The sequence below is a fragment of the Macaca mulatta genome, chromosome 7 (genome assembly GCF_049350105.2).
Source record: "Macaca mulatta isolate MMU2019108-1 chromosome 7, T2T-MMU8v2.0, whole genome shotgun sequence".
NCBI lineage: Eukaryota > Metazoa > Chordata > Mammalia > Primates > Cercopithecidae > Macaca > Macaca mulatta.
Genome location: NC_133412.1, coordinates 80,281,241 through 80,303,182, shown reverse-complemented (window position 1 = coordinate 80,303,182; position 21,942 = coordinate 80,281,241). Strand labels below are relative to the sequence as shown.

Here is a 21,942-nt window from a genome sequence, read left to right as displayed (position 1 = left end):
CAATGGGACATCCAGAGAGTGGCATCCTGCAGGCAGTTGAAAACACAGGTCTCTGGAGGGAGACCTGTTGTTAAAGACCTAAATCTGGAAAATGGCACCACAAGAGTAGATAATCTCACAGAAAAAGAGGTTGTGGAGAAAAATTTAAAAGCTGAAGCACTGTGTCTCAGGGAACACCAACATTTAAGAGGTGAAAGAGACAAAGACAGTGTCTGTGATCAAGTTCAGAACCAGGAGAGAATCACACAATGGCAATCAAGGAAGGAAAAAATCAGCAAACTATTAGAGGTTACCAGCTTTCAATGCTGCAAAGAGGCAGGTGATGAAGAGAAAAGGATGTGGCACACAAGCAAGAAGGTCATCTTTGGCTCCCATAAGGGAAGTCTCAGTGGAGTGGTGACACAGGAGACCAATTAAAAGAACTAGAAAAGTAACTAAAGGTAGGAAGGAGAGATAGCAGATGTAGGCTTCTTTTTCTAATTTTTAATTTTTGTTTTTAATAGCGGAGACAAGGTTTCACTATGTTGTCCAGGCTGGTATGGAACTCCTGAACTCAAGAGATTCTTGCCTTCCAATCCCCAACTCCCTCCCCGCCCCCTTCTCCACCTCCCAAAGTACTGGGATTACAGGCATGAGTCACTGCACCCAGCCAACTTCTTTTTCTAGAAGTATAAGAAGGGAAGAGGAAAAACTAGGGGGAATGGAGAAGGAGTTAGTCTGAGATGGTGACATGTCCTGGGAAAGTGTCTTTTTTTTTTTAAATGATTGTGGAAAAAGCATATATTTAAAAGAACAAGTGAAGGAGGGGCTAAAGATATAGGAATAAGAACAAAAGAAAGTAAGGTTCTGAAGAGCAGAGGCGGCAGCCAGCTACAGAAAGGAATATACCCCACTTCTTCCCTGAGAAAAGAGGGAAGGAAATAAGAACAACCAAGAATGACATGTTATCCAGCCAACTTCTCTGAGCTTCCGTTTTCCATATATAAAGCAGGATTAGCAACACACCAAACTTCATAAGGTTGTTGTGAGGATTAAATGAAATGATACATACCAAATACTAGTGAGGAGAGCAAAGATCACCTGGAGTCCACTAAGGAGACCATCCAGAGGCAAAACTTCTTATCTGAGGAATTTAGAAGTAATCAGACTTCCCTATTATCTAAAATCAACACCTGGTTCTAGCCCTCTTTCAACTTAAAATGTGTAAGTAACTAGAATTTCTATACATCTCTGGAATGCCATGCCGAAACTCACTGTGCAACCCTTGCTGACATTACGTCTAAAAATGTAATCATTTATCATGACCTAATGTGGCTAATATGGTCCAAATTACCCTTAAGCTCCTGCTTTAAGTTCCATAAATACCCTAAGGAAAAATCCACCCTGAGCTCAGTTCTCTCTTGCTGAGGCATTCTTCTGCAGAGTTCCTTCTTTCTAATAAAACTTTCCTTTTTCAAACCTATACTGTTATCAGTAAATTCTTCCTATCAACCTGCAAGTTGACTGCTTTCCAATGCCAGGGCTCTGATACCTCACCCAGCAACTAGTAGTAGGCTCTAAATAATGATAGCTATGTATATGTGTATGTATACATGAGTGTGGGGGGTGAAACGGTTAGATCCACAGAAATAAACCTACTAATGGAGTCTGACACTTCATGATTTATGTAATACCTAACTTGTCTTACTGATAACATTTTTCAAACGGAGTATATACTTGGCCCTACCCACTCTACACTCAGCAAGACAAAGAAATAACTATACTGAGAACTCTACTGTGGTAATCCTTAAAACAAGCCCAGACTAAAAGCATATGTAGAAAAGAATATGGGTGGAAATCTGAATTAGGGGTCTGTGGAGAGGAAACCAGTTGAACAAGTTCTGCAGAGCACATGACTTCAGTGGTTTCCCAGCTCTGTGCAATACAGAAGGGGAACATACCAATGCAGGAACTGACTACTTCAAGCCATTGAGATTCAGTTCCTCCAGGAACAGCTCCTCTGGTACCACACCCATCTTGCACAGCAAACATCACCAAATGCCAGGGTTACTCTATGTTAAAAACCTCCCAAATTTGGCTTTCTCTACAATTAGGATTCTACTAAACCACTAACACTTCTGAGCACCACCTAGGCACTGGAAACAGCCTAGAAATTTCCATATGGTAATGGTAAATCTAAGTATTGAGACAAAGGAATGCAGAGTATTCCATAAAGCATTCTTCACCATACGCAGAGAGAAGGGAATCAGGATGACTTCCCAGAGAAAATGGTATTGATTTTATAGGTCTTGAAAGACTTGCGGTGTGTGCTGATAAGGGAGAATACATCAGGCCAAGGGCAGAGAATGTGCAGACCCTTGGAAGGATTTACACAGGAATTAATAAGATTTAATTCAAAAGACCATTCTGAGCAGTTGTAGATTAGGAGAAGGGGCTAGAGAGAAGTGAGGAGACACTAGAGAAAGTGTTGCAGTAATCCAGCCAAGAAACAAAAAAGGCTTGTTTTCCAAACCATAAAGGAAAATGAGAAATCTTGGTAGTATTCGTTTCAAAGGAAACTTGAGTATAAATTAGGCCAATCTGAAAAGCTATAGGAATAAGTGAAAAACAGGGAAATGTTTTTGCTTCAAGTTACATATTTAACTTCTGTGTATATTTATATCTAATACAGACCCCTGAGCAAATCACTTCATTCTTAGCATAATCAGACAGAGGAGGTCAAGTCGACTTGTCAAAATAACATGTCGAATTGTTTTATTTCAATAGGGTCCCTGGTCTTATTGGAGCAATGGAAACTAGATCATAGTGAGGGGTTGCACAACTCAGTAAATTTACTAAATATTATGGAATTGTACATTAAAAACAGGTGGATTTTGTGGGATGTGTATTAAACTCCAATAAAGTTTTTTGTTTGTTTGTTTAAGTCTGGGCTAATAGATTAACTACCTACTCCTTGATCAAGTCTTCAGATCTAGAGTCTGGTGAAACATTACCATGGTCAGCTGTCTATCTATCCATCCATCCCTAGTTTACCACTTATCAGAGAGCATGAAAAACTTTTTAATCTTGAAATGAAATGAAACTCCAAAACTGAGTTAAATCTAGAAGATAGCTAAGTCTCAGAAGCTACAGCCTAATCATTACTAACCTGTGAGCAGCTCTTAAGAAAAAAACAGGTAAGAGTCCTCTACAAAGTAGAAGACAGATACCTATTTCTTTGTAAAAGCAATCCTCCGCTAGAGCCATATTATGTCAAAAATTTAATTTTCACATCTATTATTTAGTAAGAAAATAATAATGGGGGTTAACTATGATACACATTAAGAACATAGTACTGGCCGGGCGCGGTGGCTCAAGCCTGTAATCCCAGCACTTTGGGAGGCCGAGACGGGCGGATCACGAGGTCAGGAGATCGAGACCATCCTGGCTAACACGGTGAAACCCCGTCTCTACTAAGAAATACAAAAAAAAAACTAGCCGGGCGAGGTGGCGGGTGCCTGTAGTCCCAGCTACTCGGGAGGCTGAGGCCGGAGAATGGCGTAAACCCGGGAGGCGGAGGCGGAGCTTGCAGTGAGCTGAGATCCGGCCACTGCACTCCAGCCTGGGCTACAGAGCGAGACTCCGTCTCAAAAAAAAAAAAAAAAAAAAAAAAAAGAACATAGTACTGCCAGGTGAGGTGGCTCACGCCTATAATCCCAGCACTTTGGGAGGCTGAGGCAAGGAGGATCATCTGAGCCTGGGGGCGTTCAGGCTGCAGCCAGCCGAGATCACACCACTGCATTCCAGCCTGGGTAACAGAGTGAAACCTGTGAGAAGAAGGGGAAGGGAGGGAAGGGAAGGGGAGGGGAAGGGAGGGAAGGGAGGGAAGGGAAGGGGAGGGGAAGGGAGGGGAAGGGAAGGGGAGGGGAGGGGAAGGGACGGGGAGGGGAGGGGAAGGGAAAGGATGGGGAGGGGAGGGGAGGGGAAGGGACGGGAAGGGAGGGGAAGGGACGGGGAGGGGAGGGGAAGGGGAGGGGAGAGGAGGGGAAGGGGAGGGGAGGGGAGGGGAGGGGAGGGGAAGGGGAGGGGAGGGGAGGGGAAGGGGAGGGGAGGGGAGGGGAAGGGGAGGGGAGGGGAGGGGAGGGGGAGGGGAGGGGAGGGGAGGGGAGGGGAGGGGAGGGAGTACTTGCCTTCTAAGGCTAACAATGTATTAGGGAAGAGAAAAATTACAATAAAGATACATGAGAGAGGAACATCTAACTTAGACCTGGGGTAAGGAAGGATGGCCAAGTGAGTTTCCCAGAGGAACGCTAACTGATTTTCTTAGATAAGCAATATATTTTTTACACAGGTCAATACTTCAATACACAGTTCGAAATTCAGAAAGTATAAAAAAGATACCCAATTAAAAGGAAGAAAACTCCATGAAGTGGACAGGCAAGAGTGACATATGCTGCAGAGATTGAGTACTAGAAAAATTGCCATGGGACACAGCAATTAGGTCATTGGTTATATGAGCAAGAGAAATTTCAATGGGGAAAAGGAAGGCACAGGAATTACATCCAAATGAGTTAAGATAAGGAAGTGAATATAGGGGCAGGGCACAGTAGCTTACACTTGTAATCCCAGAACTTTGGTAAACCAAGGTGAAGGGATAACTTGAGCTCATGAGGTCCAGGTCAGGCTGGGCAACCTGGTGAAACCCGTTTCTACAAAAAATGTAAAAATTAAGGCCTGGCACAGTGGCTCACGTCTGTAATCCCAGCACTTTGGGAGGCCAAGGCGGGTGAATCATTTGAGGTCAGGAGTTTGAGATCAGCCTGGCCAACATGGTAAGACTCCATCTCTACTAAAAATACAATGAGGCAAGATCGTGCCACTCACTGCACTCCAGCCTGAGTGACAGAGCCAGACCTTATCTCAAAAAAAAAAAAAAAAGGTGATTATAGGAAATTTTCCTTGAAAGAACAAAGAGGGGACAACAATCAGAGTGTCTAGGATTAAGGAAGTGTATCTTGAACGGGTGAGGATGTTCATGTGCTAAAGAGAAAGAACCAGCAGGAAAAAAGTGCAAGTTATAGTTGGGAAAATCATATTGGAGTAAGAACCCTAGAAGACAAGAAGGTAGGACAGGATCTAGATCTAGATCACAGATAGAAGGTTAAGTGTTAGGAGAAAAAATATGTTTTTCCCACTGCTACAGGGAAGGAGGTCAAGATGGCATGTTAAGCCAACGTGGTGGCATGCACCTGCAGTCCCAGCTACTCACAAGGTTGAGGTCTGGGGATGGCTGGAGCCCAAGAGTTCCAGGCTGCCATGAGCTATGATTGCACCACTGCATTCCAAACTGGGCAAGAGAGCAAGATCCTTTCTCTAAAAAATAATTAATTTTTTAAGAGACCATGTTAAATGAGATGGGGTAAATTTGTTAGGGCCAAAACGTGAAGAAGTTTTGAGAGAAAACAGATGTCATCAAGCCATGATGCAGGAAGGTAGAGACAGGGATGCCAACAAAGAATAAAAGGTTTAGTATAACTTTTAGGTGATCAGCCCCACCCATCTCTGCCAATTCAAATGTTACCTTCAAAAGTCACCTCTCCTCCACAAACCTTTCATGACCTACCATCAGAAATAATCTCTTCTCGTTCCAAACTTCTTCTAAATTTTCTTATGGAACTTTATATCTCTTTATCGCCTAATAGTTATTTATGTACATAAGGGTGGAATCCTTTTCTAATTTATCTTTGAATAAATTAGAAAGACTCTACTGAAAGACACACACTGTTCTTTCTCTCTTGCTTAGGGACCATATTACTCCTGGTCTCAATTATAACCAAATAATAAAAGAAAAACAAAACAAAAACAGAAAATTACCCAAGCTCTTATCACCATAACACTGAAATTCTTTTTCCTACCACAACCCCCACATCCCACACAACTCTGTACTCATTCAACTTAATATCCCCAAGCACCTACTTTGTGAAAAGCACTGCAGTGACAGGTGCCATTGGGTGCCAGGAAGTGGAAAGAGCTTCAGCTCTAAAGGAGCACAGAGAACAAGACAAATATACATAGTGTTATGTTTTCCCTTGAAAGGGAAAAGCCTGACCATACAATGCCAGCTTATCTTGCAAAACCCAGCCATAAAATAATCTTTCCCTCATCTAAACTCTCACACATTAACTATGTGCATCATTTCCTCAGCAATTACATATTGCCTTGTGATACTGAGACCTCTCATTCTCTGATGTTGGGTAACTTTTCAAATGTTTATGCCCTGTCTGTTCAATTGATCCGTAACCTCCTAAAGGCAGGGCTGTTTTATACTTTCGCATCTTCTTCAGTGCTCCCAGAGTGTCCTGAACAATGGAGGAGCTAAAAATGTGTCTTACTTGCTTTAAAGTAATTATTTTATTGGAGGAATTTTCCCAACTTCTTAGCCATGTTAGAAAAAAATGAGCAATGGAATAGAATCAAGTCATTCAAAATAAAAATGGTTTTTAATAACACAGGAAATGAAAATAAAAACTGTTTTTAAATAACTTGAGAAAATACTTAGGTTAGAACATAACAATCTTCCATTAAACTGTTACACAGTCTAAGACTGAAAATCTGCAAATGGGTTTTCCCAAAGCAGCTCAGACACTGTTTGGAAATTTCTTTATTGTTATATAAGAAATTATCCTCCTATTAAGCAGATTTCCATTGTCCAGTTCTGTTCCCCTGGCACCACATATGACAAAATGAACCTCTCTCCCATCTCCCAGGAATTTTTTAGTGAAGTAGTAAAATGTTAATATGACAGTTGACTGAATTCCTAAACTGGATGAAAGGTTGAGCTTCTGAGATTCTGATTTTATATTCCTTCTAAATCTTGTTTCCATGTTATATAGCCTCAGTATTCTCAATTATTCTTCATACATCATAATTAGTAGACCCTTTATCATCCTGGTCATGCTCATCAAACATCCTCTCATCCCAGAGCAATAACCAAGTCTCAACTAATGGACGACCAACACCCACTGATTGGGAGGGGTTCTTCAGCTTCTATGTTGAAAAGCATTCTGATCTATCAGCAGTGCTTGCTGTGGGTGTGAAATAACCTACCACAAATCTAACATCCTTGCTCTACACTACAAGATCCATCTTAAAGTATGGCCTCCAGAACTAAATGCCAATTTCAGGAAGCCTCTGATTAGTCCAGAGGACAGTGGAACCGTCTTTTCCTTGGCTGCATATACCATATATCTACTAATGAGTTAATGAACTTCTCAGGTTTCTTTCATTTTGTTTTCGTTTCCCACTTATGCTATTCCCACTAACACTACTTCTCTCCCTTATCCTGTACACTTTTTGAACTCCAATGTAGGATATCACACTTACTACTAATGAATTTCATTATTAGATTCACGGTATATTGAAAGCAAAATGTGTCTTACAATATATTAACCATCTCTCCAGAAACAAGTAAAACCCAAATTTCACTGACACGTCACTGACGCCCTAGTAAGTCCCAATCAAAATGTTTACAAATAACATGCCCTAAAAGTGCTTTCTCTGAACTAAAAATCTGCAGCTCTTTTTGCTGAGATACGATTCGTAACATAAACTCATTTTAAATATATAATTCAGTTGCTTTTAGAATATTCACAATGTTGTGCAACCATCATCACTATCTAATTCCAGAACACTTTCACCACCCAAAAACAAACCCCGGCCGGGCGCGGTGGCTCATGTCTGTAATCCCAACACTTTGGGAGGCCGAGGCGGGCGGATCACCAGGTCAGAAGATCGAGACTATCCTGGCTAACACGGTGAAATCCTGTCTCTACTAAAAATACAAAAAATTGCCAGGTGTGTGTTTTTCTCTGATTCACCAATCTGGTGACCCTGTCCAAAAGGAAATGATGTTAATGTGACAGGGCTTTTCTTAGGGAGCTCATGTTGGCTCCCAAGCATCACTTTTCTCGCTAAGTGTTCATAAGTTATCCATCTGACAACGTGGCTCTGGAATTTTTCTGGTCCAATGTTTTGCCAGAAACTAGTTTACTAGACCAGAATTTGTGATATTTATCTTTTCCTTTTTAATAATTACTACATTTGCAACCCCCATTTTTAAAAATCACACTCCCATCTTTGCAATGCTTTAAAGATCACTAAGCAATTATACCTATCCAATTAGTACAATTATGGCTTTAATTTAAGCTCTATAAGCCAAGAACTGGATAACTCAATGGAGAATGTAAACAAACTATCATAAAACACAAAATAGCTGAGAATTGACAATGAACATCTCCCAAATTCTTATTTGAAATAGTCTCTGTTTAAGAAAGTCTTAGAGTTCACAAATAAAAAATAAAGTAAAAGAAAGAAAAAATAGTCCCTTAAATCCATAACTCTGATAGAAAAAGTGTTCGCAAACCAAAAAAAAAAAAAAAAAAAAAAACCTGGAACACTACTGATAAAGTAGGTTTGAAGAATACTGCATACACTATCCTTGGCCTTGGAGACAGAATTTACAAGTCTATGATAAAGATCCCAAGTAATTTGCCACTTAAATAATATTTGGCTTGGTTTTAACTCAGTATTTCTGAAACTTATTTCACCACTAAACCCTTTCTTTAACATCACAGCACAATATACCTCAAAAAATACCGATCTAGAAAGTCAGCCACACAGTTTTTCAAACTCCAAATTTGCACTCTTCTTTAACACAAAGAATAAATTGTTAGTTTGGCAAGTCTAGTCATCTCTTCACAGTCTTTATGTCAAAGCTGTTAATCCAAAACCTGTTTTCTCAATGTCAACTTTACTACACACAATTAATCTGTTTAGCATTACAATATAACTTGCTTGAAAGCACTCTGGAAAATCCTAACCAAATTCCCTAAAAGGATAGTTAAGCCATATGTTTCAAAAAGCTCAACAGTTGAAGTTGCCTTGTTCTGAAAAAAATTAAGATATCAGTTCATAAACTAGAGCACAAGACACCCTCCAGAGCACATTTCCTAAGACACTGCTAAGATTCGAAATGTAAGATACAATCCAAAACTCAAAAAAGCAGGATCTCTATCTCACTCTTCACACCAAAATAAATTCCAAATGGATAAAAGAGTTAAATATTAAAACACTTTACATCCTAAACATACTAGAGGAAAACATGGGAGAATATTTTTATATAATCTCAGGATAGATAAGGACTCTTTAAAAATCATGCAAAAAATTCAAAAGCTAAAAGTAAAATATTAGTAAGTTCAATAACATTTTAAAACTTTATTTGAAATACAAAGTCAAAATTTAAAGGACAATGGCCGGGTGAGGTGGCTCATGCCTGTAATCTCAGCACTTTGGGAGGTCAAGCCAGGCGGATCACCCGAGATAAGGAGTTCAAGACCAGCCTGGTCAACATGGCAAAACCCTGTCTCTACTAAAAAATACAAAAATTAGCCCAGTGTGGTGGTAAGAGCCTATAATCCCAGTTCCTCGGGAGGATGAGGCACAAGAATCGCTTGAATCTGGCCGATATCACACCACTGCACTCCAGCCTGGGCAACAGAATGAGACTTTCTCAAAAAAAAAAAAAAAAAATTAAAGGACAAAGCGGAATAAATATTTATAACATCCATAGTGTACAATGAGCCAATTTCCTCAATATATAAAGAGCTCTTACCAATAAGAAAAAGAACAATAATCCAATAGAAAAATGAGCAAAGGATTCTGCCGAAACAGTTCACAGAAAAGAACATACAAATGGCTTTTAAACACATGTAAAGATGCTCATCTTCGGCCGGGCGCGGTGGCTCAAGCCTGTAATCCCAGCACTTTGGGAGGCCGAGATGGGCGAATCACGAGGTCAGGAGATCGAGACCATCCTGGCTAACACATTGAAACCCCGTCTCTACTAAAAAAAATACAAAAAACTAGCCGGGTGACGTGGCGGGCGCCTGTAGTCCCAGCTACTCGGGAGGCTGAGGCAGGAGAATGTCGTAAACCCGGGAGGTGGAGCTTGCAGTGAGCTGAGATCCGGCCACTGCACTCCAGCCTGGGCGACAGAGCCAGACTCCGTCTCAAAAAAAAAAAAAAAAAAAAAAAAAAAAAGATGCTCATCTTCACTCATAATTAGATAATCTAAAAATGTAGCTACAATGAAATACCATTTTCACCTATGAACCTGGCAAATGTAAAAAATCTGTAATACTCTGGATTGGTAAAATTAAAGGGGAAATAGCCTTCTTATATGTACATTATTGACAGGCAGATGTGTAAACTGGTACAACCTCTTAGGAGAGCAAATTGACAATATTTATGAGAACTAAATATGCATATTCCCTTTGACCCAGAAATTACACTTTTAGAAATTTGTCCGGCAAGAATACTCATACATGCACAATGGCATACCTACAAAGTGACTAACCACAGCACTTTTTATAACAGCAAAAGCTGGAGAGAAAATGTCCATTAACAGGTTAACTCCAAAACTGATAACTAAGGAACTGTGAGGGAAAAAAAGAGGCACTTCATTCCACATTCACTCATGTGAAATGAATCTTAAGATGCAAAGCAAAACAGTGGCTCATGCCTGTAATCCCAACACTTAGGGAGGCCAAGGTGGGCAGATAACCTGAGGTCAGGAGTTCAAGACCAGCCTGGCCAACATGGTGAAATCTCTCTCTACTAAAAATACAAAAATTAGCCAGGCGTGATGGCAGATGACTGTAGTCCCAGCTACTTGGGAAGCTGAGGTGGGAGAATTGCTTGAACCTGGAAGGTGGAGGTTGTAGTGAGCCAAGATTATACCACTGCACTCCAGCCTGGGCAACACAGCAAGACTCCATCTCAAAAAACAACAACAAAAAGATGCAAAGCAAAATGTACAGTGTGCTACCACTTCTAAATAAATCAAAGTGATGTGTATTTATATGCACAGAATATCTCTGGAAAGAGACACAATCATGATAGCAGTTCCATGTGCGGAAAATAACTGAATAGCTAGAGAAAGAAGACTAAGAATATAGACTTTTTTCAGTGTTATATACTTGCATAGTCTCTGAATTATGTATCATGTCTGTGTATTACCTGTTTCTAAGAACAAAATGTTTTAAATTTACAACTTTTAAATTAAGACCAAATCTATCTAAAAAAACATTTCTATGGGGATTCTCAAATTAAGGAAAACCCAAAAGTCAAGCCATTGTCAAACACTACCTTTTCAAACTATCAATTATGAAAAGGCATTGCCCAAACTAATGACATAGTATGTCTTCAGGGAAGAAACACATTTTTGTGCAGCGGTGTGATCATAGCTTGCTGCAGCCTGGAACTCTTAGTTAGGCTCAAGTGATCCTCCCACTTCAGCCTCCGGAGTAGTTGGAACTACAGGTGTGTGCCACCACACTTGACTTTTTTAAATTTCTTATATTTTGTAGACACAGGGTCTGAATATGTTGCCTAGGCTGGTCATGAACTCCTGGCCTGATGCTACCCTCCCTCCTCGGCCTCCATAAGTGTTGGGATTACTGGTGTGAGCCACAGTGCCCAGCTCCAAAAAACATTTTGTTATGATAGTCATTTAAGTAAAAGACAAACTTTGTTTACTTTTAGCTGTTTTAAAGGTCATCTGAGATATGTTATTTATAGTAAAATGACCTGCTGATTAAGGCACACTGCATATCTGTGAGACTTTTTCTATTTAAATGTTATCATTTTCCTATTTTTAATGATCCTAAGTTTTTTTTCCTCTTCTTTTCAACTTTTCCTTTTCTAATTTTGCCCCATTCCCTGTTGTATTCCTCAGTTCATTCTGTTTTTAGGATCACTAGTTAATTCTATTCGAGAAAATATTTTTAATTTCTTATGTTGTTTATCAATGATCCCAAGCAACAGTCTGACACTTCTTAACTTGATGAATAAATACCTATCAGAGTAATACAATTTCCTTCTGCTACAGAAACCTCACAGCTCTTAGAGCCCAGTGTGTCTCAACCCCCAAACAGCTGCCCCAACAGAAGCCAAGCCCTGGGCTGGCAGCTGCCTCTCCAATGTTCCTTCTGCTTTCTGTTATGATTTCCAATGAGTCAACAGGAAGGTATTCTGAGTAAAGAAGTAATAGAGGCTTTTAGACAGGACTTTCCTCCTCCCACAACCCCAAAATACAGTTCTTACCAAATGATCCAAGGCAATTTCCAATCCAATTTGCCACTCCTGTCTGTATGAAGTAACTCTTTAACAAACAAGAAAGTGGCAGGAAGGAACACCTTTCTAAGCTAAATCCAAAGCAGATACCAAGTTATGAAGAAGAGAAGCAATTAGGAAGGGTCCAACAAGCTAGTTAGACACAAAAATACGTAAGACAACTGCAGACTTTCCCTCAGGTGGCTGGTGGAAGAGACTCCAAAATAAGTGGCAGGAAACTGATAGAGTTCCCTTACTGACTTGAAAACTACACAAGTTACTTAATGTCTCTGGGCACCAATTAAAGAGGTTGGACTTCAATGTTGCTACTTCAGCGCCTGCAGAAGTTAAGAGCACCAGCTTTGGTGTCACAAACCTGGGCTTGAATTCCAATATATGACCTTGGGAAAAGTGTTATCAACTCTATTTTTTTCCCTCTTTAAAATAAAAATAACGCCTATCTCACAATAATGTTATATGTAAACTCCATCATCATTCCGCTTAATTAACAGTAGTTACTACTGTTGTCATTATTTTTAGAAGCAGAAGTACAGCAGCAGCAGACTAATATGGCAGTTAAGAGAAAGGACTTCAGAGTCCTTGCCAAACCTAAAATCTGGATCAACCACTTACTAGATGAATGAGTTAACCTCTCTGAGCTTTGCTTTCTTATCTGTTAAATGTAGATAATAAGCACCTCACAGGGCTTCAAGAATAGCTAATTAGATAAAGCATGTAATGTGCTTAGCACAGTGCCTTGCACGTAGAAAGTATGCAATAAACGGTACTGATCATGACAATGAGGAAGAGGGGGAGAGGCAAGGGGAATACGCTGACTTTGGGACAGACAGAAAATATTTTAGATTATGATTGTCTCGCAAATTGCAGGTTTTTGGTTTTTTGTTTTGTGGGATTATTTTGGCTTTCCTTTAGCTGCCTTAAAGGTAAAGTACTGGCCGGGCGCGGTGGCTCAAGCCTGTAATCCCAGCACTTTGGGAGGCCGAGACGGGCGGATCACGAGGTCAGGAGATCGAGACCATCCTGGCTAACACGGTGAAACCCCATCTCTACTAAAAAATACAAAAAACTAGCCGGGCGAAGTGGCGGGCGCCTGTGGTCCCAGCTACTCGGGAGGCTGAGGCAGGAGAATGGCGTAAACCCGGGAGGCGGAGCTTGCAGTGAGCTGAGATCCAGCCACCGCACTCCAGCCTGGGCGACAGAGCCAGACTCAGTCTCAAAAAAAAAAAAAAAAAAAGGTAAAGTACGGAGGTTTCTAGAATAAAATGCCGTATTGAAATAACTAATACTTCCCAACATACAACTATTTAAAAAAAAATTTTAACCCAACATTCAAACTTAAGCAAGTAAACTCTTACTCTTCAAAATAAACCATTAACCAGATCTTTCTTAAACATTTATATGTTTAAGATTTTTTTAATTCACACACTGTCAAACCACAGAGATCAATCAGATTACTAAGAGACTTCTAGAAAAAAAATGAAGGAGCAGAGCCCTGATTTGATCCGGTAGGCCACAGGCCCTCCACGTTCCACTGGCGCTTCACTCAGCTAGCTCAAAGATACGGTCTCTAGGCAACCAAGTCCTGAATTAAGCAAACAACCACAGTAATATGAATCACTTCCGGATGTTCTCACTTTGCCTACCAGCACTTTCTTACACAAATACTTGTAAAGGGGTTTATTTAGCACCAGCTAGAAACAACCAAGTGTCCATCAGATACCACAAGGCTTAAAAATGTTCAAAACAGGCCGGGCGCGGTGGCTCAAGCCTGTAATCCCAGCACTTTGGGAGGCCGAGACGGGCGGATCACGAGGTCAGGAGATCGAGACCATCCTGGCTAACACCGTGAAACCCCATCTCTACTAAAAATACAAAAAACTAGCCAGGCGAGGTGGCGGGCGCCTGTAGTCCCAGCTACTCCGGAGGCTGAGGCAGGAGAATGGCGTAAACCCGGGAGGCGGAGCTTGCAGTGAGCTGAGATCCGGCCACTGCACTCCAGCCGGGGCTACAGAGCAAGACTCGGTCTCAAAAAAAAAAAAAAAAAAAAAAAAAAAAAAAAAATTGTTCAAAACAGGTTCCACTACCAACTGGTATTCCCAGATGTGACACTGTGAAGCAGAAGGAATTGTACAGCAATCAGAGGCAGGTCACCACACTAAGCTGGAAAATGAAATTCCCAGAACATGCCAACTTGGGTCCTCAAATGTATTTTTACTGTTTTGTCATTAGGGATATTAAAATATATAAAAACAGTTGCTCTGACCTTAAGACTAGAAGAAATACATGCCAAATGAGGTCAAACTAATGGGCCACACTTAGCCCAGCCAGATTTTTTCCCCAGCCTTGACTGGTGGACAATCCATTCACTCAGCTGCCCAATTAACACTGGTTTTTCATAGTCACATCTATTTCAACACCTATTGATTATAAGGGAAAGTGGTAAACTATGTAACCCAACTCTCTTGGCTACCCGCTTCTTTTTTTTCACCTTGAAAGGATCTTTTGTGCCACACTATTCTTCATGAACTAAAAAGAGATCATTTAAGTTATTAACAAGAATGGAGACAGAAAAGGACTTAATTAAAAATAAAAACTACAATAGGACAAAGCAACTGCGGTTAACAGAACCAAGGAAAAAATATCAAGACTGTAGAAAATCAAGTCAGTGCAACAAAAGATGTATGTGAGACACATACCTAGAATGCTTATTTAACATAAACAAAATGAAGAAGAGTCATAGACTACATAGATCTAACTAATGATCAGAATTAATCAATACAGGCATAACGGACAATTTCCTAGAGCTAAAATAAACAAACAAGAGACATTATAAACCAAGAAGAGTCTCCACATTACAGGCAAAATTGCTAAGCCAGTATCAACCCTAACACGTTAACTGGGGAAATGTTTGTACCTCAAGGAACAACAATTCTACAAATTTCAAGTCACAAAAAAAGGAAAAGAAAAAAAAAGTCAAGTTACTTGTCATAGAGTTAAAATTAAGCTAGCTTCAGATGTTGTTTCTCAATAATAAGGTATAAGTAAACAAAGTCACATATATTTTTCTCAGAAAAATGAAATATGGTTCACCATAATAGAATGTAAAAGTCCAGAACTAGAAATATATATATAATATTTGACAAAATAGACATCAATTGCTAATAATAAACAGCTGGTTTTTAAACTATATTAGAGGCCTGTAATTCCACCACTTTGGGTGGCTGAGGCAGGAGGATCACTTAAGGCCAGAAGTTCGAGATAAGTTCCCCTTACAATCAACATAACAAGACCCCATCTCTACAAATATATAAAAATGAAGCCAACAGATTATTAAACTGAAAATTTTGCAACGTTTTAGAGAAATTAAACTAGCTAGACTTCGAGTTGATAGAATAAATCACAAATCAAAAGACTGACATTTAGACTCAAAAAAATTTAAAACTACAATGAAGAAAACAAATACAATGAAACATCAAGGGAAAATGTTTGTAGCAAATACGAGAGAAAGTCAATGTCCATGTTATAAAAGAGCTCACAAAAGTTAACATCATGATCCTAGAAGCCAAGCACATAACAAAAATAGAAAATTTGCATAAGAAAATAATACTGATAAACAAATATATAAGAAAATGTTTAACCTCTCCAGCAATCAAAGCAATAGAACTTTAAACAGGAATAAACCTAAATAAATTATGAACATTAGATGGCCACTGAAAAGAGTAAATCAAGACAATACAGGCCGGGTGTGGCTGCTCACGCCTGTATCCCAGCACTTTAGCAGAAAGACAGCTTGAGCCCCAGGAGATGGAGACCAGCCTGGCAACACAGAGAATCACCATCTCTACAAAAAAATATATTTTTTTAATTAGTTAGGTGAGATGGAGTGGGTCTATAGTCCCAGGTACCCGAGAAGCTGAGGTAGGAGTATCTTTGTTCTTTCAAGGAAAATTTCCTATATTCACCTTTTTTTTTTTTTGAGACAATGTCTGGTTCTATCACCCAGGCTGCAGTACAGTGGCGTGATCTCAGCTCACTGCAACCTCCACCTCCCAGTTCCAGTGATTCTTGTGCCTCAGCTTCCAGAGTAGCTGGGATTACAAGCACATGCCACCATACCCAGCTAATGTTTTTTGTATTTTTAGTACAGATGGGGTTTCACCATGTTGGCCAGGCTAGTCTCGAACTCCTGGAATCAAGTGATCCGTCTGCCTTAGCCTCCCAAAGTGCTGAGATTACAGGTGTGAGCCATCACGCCCAGCCAAGATACTCAATACTTTATTGTAATATAGGCTTTGTGCTATATAATTTTGCCCAACTGTAAGCTAACATCAGTATTCTCAGCACAATTAAGGTGGGCTGGGCTATGATATTCAGTAGGTTAGGTGTATTAAACGCATTCTGACTTACAATGTTTACAATTTTCAATGGGTTTATTGGGATATAATCCCTTCATAAATCAAGGAACATCTGTGTAGTAACTTAAAAATCTGAATTTGTGATTAGATCTAAAAATTATATACACAGTTTCTCCTCTTAATCCCTTCTTTTCCTTCATTATAAAATTATCACTGTAAAAAGCATTTTAAATATATAGTACAGTATTAAGTAAAAAGGAAGACTCACACCCTCTAACCCCATTCCAATCCCTAGAAGTATCCTCTGTTTCTGGTGTTTTCCTTCAGGCAAAAGCTAAGGTCTGAAGTGAAAAAACTAGGGTTACCAACCTTAGGACCTTGAAAGTGGCAAGAAAATTCCTGTCATCTTCACGTTAAATCTGCTTTTCCTTTTGCAGATTTAATGTGAAAATTCAAGAGGCCGGGCACAGTGGCTCATGCCTGTAATCCCAGAACTTTGGGAGGCTGAGGTGGGTGGATCACAAGGTCAGGAGACTGAGACCAGCCTGGCCAACATGGTGAAACCCCCGGTCTCTACTAAAAATATAAAAAATTAGCTGGGTGTGGTGGCAGGCACCTGTAATAGCTACTTGGGAGGATGAGGCAGGAGAATCACTTGAACCCAGGAGGTGTAGGTTACAGTGAGCCGAGGTAGCGCCACTGCACTCCAGCCTGGGTGACAAGAGTGAGACTCCGTCTCAAAAAAAAAAGAAAGAAAGGAAAAAATTCAGGATATCCTTTATCCAGGTGCTTGGATAAAAGTTTGTTGAGTGCAGGCCGGGTGCGGTGGCTCAGGCCTGTAATCCCAGCACTTTGGGAGGCCAAGGCGGGCGGATCACAAGGTCAGGAGATCAAGGCCATCCTGGCTAACACGGTGAAATCCCGTCTCTACTAAAAAATAACAAAAAATTAGACGGGTGTGGTGGTGGGCGCCTGTAGTCCCAGCTACTCGGGAGGCTGAGGCTGGAGAATGGTGTGAACCTGGGAGGCGGAGCTTGCAGTGAGATGAGATCCCACCATTGCACTCCAGCCTGGGAGGCAGCGAGACTCTGTCTCAAAAAAAAAAAAAAAAAAAAAAAAAGGAAAAAAATTAGGTGGGCATCGTGGGGGGCGCCTGTGCTCTCAGCCACTCGTGAGGCTGAGGCAGGAAAATGGCGTGAACCCGGGAGGCGGAGCTTGCAGTGAGCCGAGATCGGGCCACTGCGCTCCAACCTGGGAGACAGAGCAAGGCTCCATCTCGGAAAAAAAAAAAAAAAGTGTATTGAGTGCCTACTGTATTTCACTGTGCCAAGCAATTAACCATCACAGTAACTGTGTAAGATGCATAGTGTTCCCATTCTGCAAAGGACAAATTTGGGCTCACTCCATGAGGTTAAGCAACTTGCAAAACCAGAATCAGAACTCACACCTGCCAAAACAGAAAGTCTGATTCTTTTCACTGTGGTAAGATATCTCAACATTCAAGATTTTCAAAGACATTTTATTCAGACTTTTTGAATTTCTATTTTACTTAATTATTTGTACTATGAGAATATAGAATCACATGACTTTTCTTAGTAATAATAATGGGTACTAACTAGTTGACTCTTTACATTTCTTAATTTTAAATTTTGCTAAGCTGGGTGCGGTGTCTCACGCCTACAATCCCAGCACTTTGGGAGGCCGAGGTGGGTGGATCACTTGAGGTCAGGAGTTCGAGACCAGCCTGGCCAACATGGACAAACTCCCTCTCTACCAAAAACACAAAAATTAGCCAGGCGCGGCGAAAGGCACCTGTAATCCCAGCTACTCAGGAGGTGAGGAAGGTGAATCATTTGAACCTGGGAGGCGGAAGTTGCCGTGAGCCCAGATCGCACCACTGTACTCCAGCCTAGACCACAGAGCCAGACTCCATCTCCGGGGGAAAAAAAAAAAAAAAAAAAAAATTTTTTTGCTACATTTTCAGCTACGTGGTAGGGTAAAAAGCTTTCAGCAGCGACATTAGAAATGAATATGCCCCATTTGCAACATTGTTACGATGTAGAAAAGCACTCAGCTTCAACCACTTTTAACAAACACACTTTTAAATGCAACCCACTTCTTATGGTGGAGCCTGTCCAAGGCTGTTGCACTAAATTAAAATCAGAAAAAAGAATGGAGGTTTCGGTCGGGCGCGGTGGCTCAAGCCTGTAATCCCAGCACTTTGGGAGGCCGAGACGGGCGGATCACGAGGTCAGGAGACCGAGACCATCCTGGCTAACACGGTGAAACCCCGTCTCTACTAAAAAATACAAAAAACTAGCCTGGCGCGGTGGCGGGCGCCTGTAGTCCCAACTACTCGGGAGGCTGAGGCAAGAGAATGGCGTGAACCCGGGAGGCGGAGCTTGCAGTGAGCTGAGATCCGGCCACTGCACTCCAGCCTGGGCGGCAGAGCGAGACTCCGTCTCAAAAAAAAAAAAAATGGAGGTTTCTTCTTAAAATGGTCTATGTCACCATTTTAAGAGTTAAGAATAAATCTCACCCCATACTTCCCCTTGGAAGGGGAAATAATTTATTTATAATTATAAATAAATGAATAGATCAGCTCCTAGTGCCACCATGTCATTACACAGCTACATGCTATGGTCCCTTAGTCACACTGGGTCTCATGAGATAACTAGACTTCTCATCTGTACAAAGAGAGCTTGGGTAACCATCCTAAAAATGATTTCCCTCAACATTTAAGTGAAGTTCCTCATTTTGAGAATTCTAGAAGTGCTGGGCATGATATTCTTCCTAGTCACCTTGCCTAACCATTTTGTTTTCTTGCTTCTTAAATGTCTTAACTTCTATTTGCATGATCACAGGGTGCCAGCCTGGACATATCCCAGTGTTCATGGAATTCTGATGTCACTTACAGGGAGAAGAGATCTGAAGAGCCCATCCCAGAAAATGCTCTATGCCAACAGTAAAGACATATGCACAAAAAAGACTTTGTTCCCAAGAACTAATTTCTTTCCAAGACACCTTTCCAATTCCTCTAAATTACAAAAAGTGACACGCTTCTATTTAGTGCTAAGCTCAACTTACCACCGTGGAGTTGCTGACAATCTCCAACCAGCCAGCATTCCTACTTTCCCTTCTACAAGAGGGGTTGCCCTACTCCTTGAGTTGGGGTACGGGCACTCAGCAGCAGAAAGGTGGCCCATGACAGACTTGAAAGCGCACACCAGGAATTGTCTGAAACTCAGAATGCTGGAATTAACTTTCTTCCTGTGACCTTTAACCTAGCTGAATTTTCTTCCATTTCCAGTACTAATCATACTTTCTTCTCACGTGCAGACTTCCCTGTTCTGTCCTGCCTGACATATTCTCTTCTTGATTCTTTTCACCTGAACCTTATTCTGATCTATTACTTCCTCCTGTCCAAGACCTGAGCACTGAACATACCTCACACATTTAAATGTTATTTCCTTCAACTGAATGAAATGGTATTCATCACTCCTACACAACTGCTCCTTAGCCAAAACAAATGTAAAACTCAATAAGAACAGGCAAAAGGATAAAAATAAGCTTTGATTTAAGCATAAATAGTAATTTAAGATGTATAAACGACTCATAAAATCCTTGATCTATTGTGTAGCCCTTAGCAAAAAGCCTTGAATCATTAGGTGATATTTCATTACAACAGCGGCTTAATTTCAATATTGAAGCTGCTCTCCAAACAATGAAGAAAAACAGAAATCTCTACATTTTCTATTTCTCAACCACTCCCAGTGCTCATTTATAGGAATTACCCCTAAATTTTCCCACTTAACCTTTCAGGGAAACACAAACCCACACCGACAGAAAACTCTCGTCTCTCTACACTTATACTCTCTTACTTATACTCACTGCCTCTACACAGTCATATTCACTCTCTACACACTCCTCTCTTTTCCCAAGAAAGAGCTCTGTTACAGGCAGAGGAGAAAATGGAGAGCCCCAGGATACACAATGGGGCCACTGTACTAAAAGGTGGAGCTTTTAGTAGGAGGAGTAGAGGTATTATAAATAGAACTGAGGAGGGGAACCTTTTCTCTCTCCGATCTCTATGATCTTTATTCCTGGCCTTGGAGTTACCGTAAATCCCAGATCTTGGGGCTCCTCCAACTTGGGAGGGGTGGAGGTTATGAAGGAAACAGGATGGAACCAAACCAAAAAGGCAAACTGGGCCTAGTGCTAGAGGGGAAAGAGGGGCCCTAGGAACACACAAGATACAGCCCGGCTCACCAAGGCAGGAGAAAGAACTGGAAGAGATTAATAGCTAGCTAATAACAAAGAGCATGCCATTTGTCCTTGGTGCACTCCCAACACGTTTTAGGGGTGGCAACAGCCACATAGGTGGCTGACAGGGATTCTAGTCCTCTTCTCTCACCATAACATTCCCAGGCTTCTTTCCTTTGCCCTCTCTAGTTATACAATCTAAATAGGTGCTTCCAACATTGATTTTTTAAAAACAAAGCCTTAAACAACAACAAAAATCACCACACCCAGTTTTATGATTGCCTCCATAAAATAGACCAGGCACCTTTCCATGATGCCAGGCCAATGGGCAGGGTGTGCTAGGGTAATATGCCACTATTATGCCCTCCCTTAAAAAAAAAAAAAAAACCCAAAGATCATCACAATGGCTCCACTGCCTTTTTTTTTTTTTTTTAAGACAGTTTCACTCTTGATGCCTAGGCTGGAGTGCAGTGGCACTATCTCGGCTTACCACAACCTCCACCTCCCGGGTTCAAGCAATTCTCCTGCCTCAGCCTCCCGAGTAGCTGGGATTACAGGCAGCTGCCACCACGCCTGGCTAATTTTGTATTTTTAGTAGAGATGGGGATTCTCCATGTTGCTCAGGCTGGTCTCCAACTCCTGACCTCCAGGTGATCCGCCTGCCTCAGCTTCCCAAAGTGCTGGGATTACAGGCATAAGACACCAACCGGGACAGTTACTTTTTAAGTATGCAAAAGCACTCAACTAAAAAACACCCCAGGGGATCATGCCCCTGGGTGGTCTTTAAAGGAAATGGGCTACTATACTGGAAAAAAACATCTGACAGGAAAAAAGACACTCTAGAGTAGCTGAAAATAAAATGTCTTGCTAATGCAGCACCTGATGAAGAAAATATGATGAAGTGTAACATTTTACTCAGGCCATGATATCCCAGCATAAGGCAAAGTTCTAAAATTGTTTTAAATCTTGTTTCTCAACAGGGGGAGGAGTGGGGGGCAAGGAAGGACCATCGGAATCACTAGAGGCATTTAAAATACAGTCGGCCCTCCTTATCCGTGGGTTCTGCATCCATGGACTCAACAAACTATGGATCAAAAATAGTCAGAAAAAAAATAAAGATACAAATAAAACAATACAGTGTAACAACTATTTA

General features: G+C 40.9%; 1 protein-coding gene and 2 long non-coding RNA genes across 4 annotated transcripts in view; all 3 read right to left on the bottom strand.

The window, feature by feature from the left end:
• The window catches only part of IQGAP1 (IQ motif containing GTPase activating protein 1), a 116,568-nt gene that overhangs the window by 89,541 nt on the left and 5,085 nt on the right, over window positions 1-21,942 (bottom strand). The window lies entirely within an intron of this gene.
• LOC144330107 (uncharacterized) lies at window positions 481-3,769 on the bottom strand. The gene is made up of 2 exons (XR_013395982.1): window positions 3,703-3,769; window positions 481-3,509 (listed from the first exon to the last, which is right to left on the bottom strand). It is a non-coding gene; the product is annotated as an uncharacterized LOC144330107 (long non-coding RNA).
• Window positions 17,661-20,118, bottom strand: LOC144330103 (uncharacterized). Its single transcript, XR_013395978.1, has 2 exons — window positions 18,677-20,118; window positions 17,661-18,498 (listed from the first exon to the last, which is right to left on the bottom strand). It is a non-coding gene; the product is annotated as an uncharacterized LOC144330103 (long non-coding RNA).